This window comes from Zea mays, chromosome 6 (assembly GCF_902167145.1).
Source record: "Zea mays cultivar B73 chromosome 6, Zm-B73-REFERENCE-NAM-5.0, whole genome shotgun sequence".
Taxonomy (NCBI): Eukaryota; Viridiplantae; Streptophyta; class Magnoliopsida; order Poales; family Poaceae; genus Zea; species Zea mays.
In genome coordinates, this window is record NC_050101.1 from 165836950 (window position 1) to 165844882 (window position 7933).

Sequence of the window (7933 nt, forward strand, 5' to 3'; positions counted from 1 at the left end):
TGAGAGCGCCCGCCAAAGCGAGGTCGTTTGGCGGGTTGAGGCCGAGTCGAAATGACGTAAGATGGGAGTTAGTCGGTACCTTTTGGTCGACGAGGAGCGACGTAGTCACATCGGGGACTGGTTGCACCGTCATCTCAGGTACGAGGGCGACGTCCTGCAGGCTTTCCGCGAGCGCGCCGGCGTCGTCTTCTTGCTCGGGGTCAGCGTGTCGCGGGGGGACGACGCTTGCCTTCGTCTTGAACGCGAGGTCGACGTCCGGCGTGCCTTCCGTCGGGGCGTCGGGGGCGTCGATTCGCTCGACGGCCAACGAAGCGTGGCCTCCCGCTTGGCCTTGATGGCCCCGCCTCCTCCTCCGTTGGCGGGGGAGAGAACGGAGCGAGCTCGAATGTTGCTCTTCCACCACGCGGGGAAGATGTCGTCGATTCCGCCGCCGGCGAGCGGGTTGTCGGCCGCCATTGTCGTTGTCGCGCGGCGGTGGAAGAAGTATCATGTCGTAGCTGCCGTCGAAGGACATGAACTCAAGAGTCCCGAAACGAAGCACCGCTCCGGGCCGGAGAGGTTGCTGGAGACTGCCCATCTGGAGCTTGACGGGGAGCTGTTCGTCAGCACGCAGCAGGCCCCTACCTGGCGCGCCAACTGTCGGCGTTTCGAGACAGGGGGGTCCCAAAGCCGACGAGTGAGTGTGCTGCGTGCCCCAGCCCAGATGGGTCGAGCGCGTGGGCGAGCGCGAAGGGGGGAGAGGCGAGGTGGCCGGAGTCGAGCGTGAGAGAGGTGGAAGTCCCGCGGCCTTCGTGTTCGTCCCGCGCCCAGGTCGGGTGCGCTTGTAGTAGGGGGGTTACAAGCGTCCACGCGGGTGAGGGAAGCGAGCGGCCCCAAGAGAGCGCCTGTCCCGTCCTCGGTCCCGCGCGGCCAACCTTCTCTAAGAAGGCCCTGGTCCTCCCTTTTATAGTCGTAAGGAGAGGATCCAGGTGTACAATGGGGGGTGTAGCAGAGTGCTACGTGTCTAGCGGAGAGAGAGCTAGTGCCCTAGGTACATGCCAATGTGGCAGCCGGAGAGGTCTTGGCACCTTGCTGGCGTGATGTCGTGGCTGTCGGAGGTGCGACGGAGCCTGGCGGAGGGACAGCTGTTGGAGCGGTCGAGTCCTTGCTGACGTCGCCCTGCTTCCGTAAGAGAGCTGGGGGCCGCCGTCGTCATAGAGCTTGTGGAGCGCCATCATTGCCCATCCGGCGGAGCTGGCCGGATGGGACGCCGATCTTGTTCTCCGTGACCCGAGTCGATTCGGGGTAGGACGATGATGGCGCTTCCTGTTGACGTGGCGGGTCTGTGCCCTAGGCAGGGTGACGTGGGGGCTCCTCCGAAGCCGAGGTTGAGTCTGTCTTCTGTTGCCGAGGCCGAGTCCGAGCCATGGGGTCGGGCGAGGCGGAGGTCGTTCGGCCGAGGCCAGGACGGAGTCCGAGCCCTGGGGTCGGGCGAGGCGGAGTTTCGTCGTCTTCCGGGTCTTAGCCCGAGTCCGAGCCCTGGGGTCGGGTGGAGCGGAGTTCGCCGTCTTCCGGGTCTTAGCCCGAGTCCGAGCCCTGGGGTCGGGCGGAGCGGAGTTCGCCGTCTTCCGGGTCTTAGCCCGAGTCCGAGCCCTGGGGTCGGGCGGAGCGGAGTTCGCCGTCTTCCGGGTCTTAGCCCGAGTCCGAGCCCTGGGGTCGGGTGGAGCGGAGTTCGCCGTCTTCCGGGTCTTAGCCCGAGTCCGAGCCCTGGGGTCGGGCGGAGCGGAGTTCGCCGTGGCGTCTTTGGCAAGGCCTGACTGTCTGTCAGACTCACTCTGTCGAGTGGCACCGCAGTCGGAGTGGCGCAGGCGGCGCTGTCCTTCTGTCAGACTGGTCAGTGGAGCGGTGGAGTGACGGCGGTCACGTCGGCTCTACCGGGGGGGGCGCGTGTCAGGATAAAGGTGTCAGGCCACCTTTGCGTTAAATGCTCCTGCAACTCGGTCAGTCGGTGTGGCGATTTAGTCAGGGTTGCTTCTGAGCGAAGCCAAGGCCTCGGGCGAGCCGGTGATGTGTCCGCCGTAAAAAAGGGGGGGCCTCGGGCGAGACGGAAGTCTCTCGAGGTCGGCTGCCCTTGGCCGAGGCTAGGCTCGGGTGAAGCGTGATCGAGTCACTCGTGCGGACTGATCCCTGACTTAATCGTACCCATCAGGCCTTTGCAGCTTTATGCTGATGGGGGTTACCAGCTGAGAATTAGGCGTCTTGAGGGTACCCCTAATTATGGTCCCCGACAATAATCATATAGGGATGAAAACGGACAGAAACAGACGGAAAACCTCTCTGCCGTTTCTGTATCGCATTTTATCATCGGAAACGGGATTAGGTCAGGAATAGTCGGGAACTGAAACAGGAACGGGATAAACGGAATTTAGGAAATCTCCGGCTGGGTGGCGGAATGCACCCGCCCTAAATCCTAAGATGAGGAGGGGCCTAAGCGTTTTGCTTGTTAGTTGGAAAATAGGGAGAACACAAGAACACACAAGGATTTAGAGTGGTTCGGGCCGCCGGAGCATAACACCCTACTCCACTGTGTGATGTATTGAGCTTGTATGAACTTGTGAGTGTCTAAGTGTGCTTGAGTCTGTCCGTGTGAGCCTTTTTTCTCCTTGTGTAACGGTGCATGCCTCTCCTTTTATAGCTAAGGGGAGCACGTACAAGGGTACTGAGCCCCGACATGTGGGCCCAGGAACATAACGGATGTAATACTTGGAGCAACTAATGTTCGTTGCTGGAGCAATCTTCTTACGTCCTGACATCCGTGATCTGCGTAGTATTGACGTGCAGGAGAAGCTTCCCTGGTAACGTATAAGTGATGATGGACACAGTGCACCTCGCAGTACGGGCGTACTGTTTGACAATGGACTAGACAGGTATGCCGCTTGCAGGATGGTCTAGACGCCGCGTGCCAGCGGAGTGGACAGAACATATTAAATGCTGAGGGGGCACATCGTCTGTCAGCGGGATAGACAGGCGGCGTGTCTTCTCCGCAATAAATGTAGTTATAGATTTCTACAAGAACCTGGGGTTCCAAGTTGATCCTCAAGGCATCAAGAGCATGTTCTGGTACCCCAGATTTTAGCACCAGCAGCCAGATATATCGTTCGAGGGGTTGTTGTACTTGAAGCATCTCCACGTTCTGAAAGGGTAATTGCAGGTCAGATTGACAGGTCAGGGCTCCACGCCCTGATGGATCTCGCACTTAATATTTCATCCTTGGTGAGAAGCTGTAATTTTCTTCAATGCTAAAACGACCATGTGATCGGTTCAACTCGCCGCACCCCTGTTGTAACCATAACCCCAACAAAACACGCTATTTGTAATACCCGTGTTTCATACATGCGCTCTGGACTCTTGTCATCTGTATGTAACGTACGTTTTCAAATTTCTACACTCGAAATGGGAAAAAAACTGTATCCATCAGTTATCCACTAGGAGAGTGTCAGTGCGTTGCAACAGGAACATATAAAACTATGATAATCTATGTATAAATGTGTGTTATACTTTTATAGGAGAGTGCTCGTGCGTTGCAACGGGAACATATAAAACCACGATAATCTATGTACAAATGTGTGGTATACTTTTATAAGAAAAGGTTCCGTAATCTACTTGTGATCCTACTATACATAAATTTTGTTATTTTAATCTACCTATTTCACTACTACATTGCTACAATCAGCACCATACCGACTTCTATATATAATAGGTCAGTGCCCGTGCGTTGCAACTGAGACATATAATATCTCGATAACTTATATATGCACATGTGTTATATATAGAAAATTTGTCTTATATTGTTATAGTAAGATGCCCGTCCTAACGATACTACGAACCTAAAAGGCAATAAAATTAATTAGGATAATAAGATGTGCAAAAAACATGAATCTTTGTTTATTATTATTATTATTAATAAGCGTTGAAATCTTGGTAAGGTGACAAATTAAAATGAAGTGAATATACATTAAGGATAATAATTTTCTGTAAAAGTTGAGTATCATTACAAATAAAATCACATCTATTTGATGTGCCTAATAATTTCTTGTATTTCTTCTGGAATGTTGTCTTTGGATTCATTGTCCTTGTACTTCAATAATTCTACTAAGAATTTGGTCCTCAGGACATTCCCATTCTGCGCATTCATTATTAAATATCATTAAACTCGATTAATAATCAATTATAGAAGAACAATATTGACAAAATATTAGAACAAATAGGGTACTCACGGTGCAAATGCAGGGTAACCTTATACCATTCTGAAAGGGAATTAGGCTTACACCTATTTCCTAATTGATTTTGGTGGTTGAATTGCCCAACACAAATAATTGGACTAACTAGTTTGCTCTAGTCTATAAGTTATACAGGTGCCAAAGGTTCACAATAAGCCAATAAAAAGACCAAGAAAAGGGTTCAAACAAAAGAGCAAAAGACAACCCGGAAGGCACCCTGGTCTGGCGCACCGGACTGTTCGGTGTGCCACCGGACAGTGTCCGGTGCACCAGGGAACTCGACGCCAAACTCTTCACCTTCGGGAATTTTCAGAGGAGATCCGCTATAATTCACCGGACTGTCCAGTGCACCACCGGACAGTGTCCGGTGCCCCAAGGGAGAGCAACTCTAAACTCGCCAGCTTCGAGAATCCGCTCCGCTATAATTCACCGGACTGTCCGGTGAGTCACCGGACAGTGTCCGGTGCACACCAGACTATCCGGTGTGACAGCGGAGCAACGACTACTTCACGCGCAACGGTCGACTGCAACGCATTAAATGCGTGCCTGCGCGCGCAGAGGAGCAGAGCACGCGCGGGTGGCACACCGGACAGCCTACGGGGCCTGTCCGGTGCACCACCGGATAGTCCAGAGGCCCCACAAGTCAGAGCTCCAACGGTCGGAACCCAACGGCCAGGTGACGTGGCTGGCGCACCGGACAGTGTCCGATGGCGCACCGGACTGTCCGGTGCGCCCGTCGACAGCAGCCTCCACCAACGGTCAAGTTTGGTGGTTGGGGCTATAAATACCCCAACCACCCCCACATTAAAGTCATCCAAGTTTTCCCACTTCTGCACCTTACAAGAGCTAGCATTCAATACAAGACACACCAAAGTGATCAAATCCTCTCCCAATTCCACACAAAGTTTTAGTGATTAGTGAGAGAGATTTGTTGTGTTCATTTGAGCTCTTGCGCTTGGATTGCTTCTTTTTCTCATTCTTTCTTGTGATCATCTCAATTGTAATCAAGGCAAGAGACACCAATTGTGTGGTGGTCCTTGCGGGAAGTTTGGTTCCCGTTTGATTGAGAAGAGAAGCTCACTCGGTCCGAGGGACCGTTTGAGAGAGGGAAAGGGTTGAAAGAGACCCGGTCTTTGTGACCACCTCAACGGGGAGTAGGTTTGCGAGAACCGAACCTCGGTAAAACAAATCCTTGTGTCTCACTCTTTATTCACTTGCGATTTGTTTTCACGCCCTCTCTCGGACTCATTTACATTTCTAACGCTAACCCGGCTTGTAGTTGTGATTAAGTTTGTAAATTTCAGATTCGCCCTATTCACCCCCTCTAGGCGACTTTCAATTGGTATCAGAGGCCGGTGCTTCATTAAAGCCTAACCGCTCGAAGTGATGTCGGGAGATCACGCCAAGAAGGAGATGGTGACCGGTGAGAAGCCCGCTACAAGCCACGGGAAGGCTCCATCGGGAGAGTCCTACAACAAAGGGAAAGGGAAGGAAAAAGAATCCCCTTCACACAAGTCGCGTCGGAGCGGTGACAAGAAGAAGATGAGGAAGGTGGTCTACTACGAGATCGACTCCTCGTCGCCATCCACCTCCGGCTCCAACACGCCGTCCGTAACTTATAAGCGCCATGAGCGCAAGAAGTTTAGTAAGATCCCCCTACGCTATCCTCGCATTCCTAAACATACGCCTTTACTTTCCGTCCTATTAGGCAAACCACCAATGTTTGATGGTGAAGATTATGCTAGGTGGAGTGATTTGATGCGATATCATCTAACCTCACTCCACAAAAGTATATGGGATGTTATTGAGTTTGGTGTACAGGTACAATCCGTAGGGGATGAAGATTATGATAAGGATGAAGTGGCCCAAATCCAACACTTCAACTCCCAAGCCACAACTATACTCCTCGCCTCTCTAAGTCGAGAGGAGTATAACAAGGTGCAAGGGTTGAAAAGTGCTAAGGAGATTTGGGACACGCTAAAAACCGCGCACGAAGGAGACGAGGTGACCAAGATCACCAAGCGGGAGACGATCGAAGGGGAGCTCGGTCGCTTCCGACGCCAAGGGGAAGAGCCACAAGACATGTACAACCGGCTCAAAACCTTGGTGAACCAAGTGCGCAACCTCGGGAGCAAAAAATGGGATGACCACGAAATGGTTAAGGTTATTCTAAGATCACTTGTTTTCCTTAACCCTACTCAAGTTCAATTAATTCGTGGCAATCCTAGATATACACTAATGACTCCCGAGGAAGTAATCGGGAATTTTGTGAGCTTTGAATTGATGATCAAAGGCTCAAAGAAGATCAACGAGCTTGATGGCCCCTCCACGTCCGAAGCACAACCGGTCGCATTCAAAGCGACGGAGGAAAAGAAGGAGGAGTCTACATCAATTAGACAACCAATCGACGCCTCAAAGCTCGACAATGAGGAGATGGCGCTCATCATCAAGAGCTTCCGCCAAATCCTCAAACAAAGGAGGGGGAAAGATTACAAGCCCCGCTCCAAGAAAGTTTGCTACAAATGTGGTAAGCCCAGTCATTTCATTGTTAAATGTCCATTATCTAGTGATAGTGACAGGGGCGACGACAAGAAGGGGAGAAGAAAGGAGAAGAAAAGATACTACAAGAAGAAGGGCGACGATGCCCATGTTTGCCGGGAATGGGACTCCGACGAGAGCTCCACCGACTCCTCCTCCGACGAGGACGCCGCAAACATCGCCGTCACCAAGGGTCTTCTCTTCCCCAACGTCGGCCACAAGTGCCTCATGGCAAAGGACGGCAAAAAGAAGAAGGTTAAATCCAAATCCTCCACTAAATATGAGTTCTCTAGTGATGATAATGCTAGTGATGAGGAGGATAATTTGTGTACCCTTTTTGCCAACCTAAACATGCAACAAAAAGAAAAATTAAATGAATTAATTAGTGCCATCCATGAAAAGGATGAACTCTTGGACACCCAAGAGGACTTCCTAATCAAGGAAAACAAAAAGCATGTTAAGGTTAAAAATGCTTACGCTCTAGAAGTTGAAAAATGTGAAAAATTAACTAGTGAGCTAAGCACTTGCCATGATGTCATTGCCAACCTTAGAAATGAGAATGCAAATTTAATTGCTAAGGTTGATTCAAATGCTTGTGATGTTTCAATTCCCTATCTTAGAAATGATAATGTTGATTTGCTTGCTAAGATTGAAGAATTGAACATTTCTCTTGCTAGCCTTAGAATTGAAAATGAAAAATTACTTGCTAAGGCTAAAGAATTAGATATTTGCAATGCTTCCATTTCCAACCTTAGAAGTAAAAATGATATATTGCATGCTAAGGTTGTAGAATTAAAATCTTGCAAACCCTCTACATCTACCGTTGAACATACTTCCATTTGTACTAGATGTAGAGACATTAACATTGATGCTATTCATGATCACATGGCTTTAATTAAACAACAAAATGATCATATAGCAAAATTAGATGCTAAAATTGTCGAGCATGACTTAGAAAATGAAAAATTTAAATTTGCTAGAAGCATGCTCTATAGTGGGAGACGCCCTGGCATCAAGGATGGCATTGGCTTCCAAAAGGGAGACAATGCCAAACTTAATGCCCCTCCTAAAAGACTGTCTAATTTTGTTAAGGGTAAGGCTCCCATGCCTCAGGATAACGAGGGTTACATTTTATA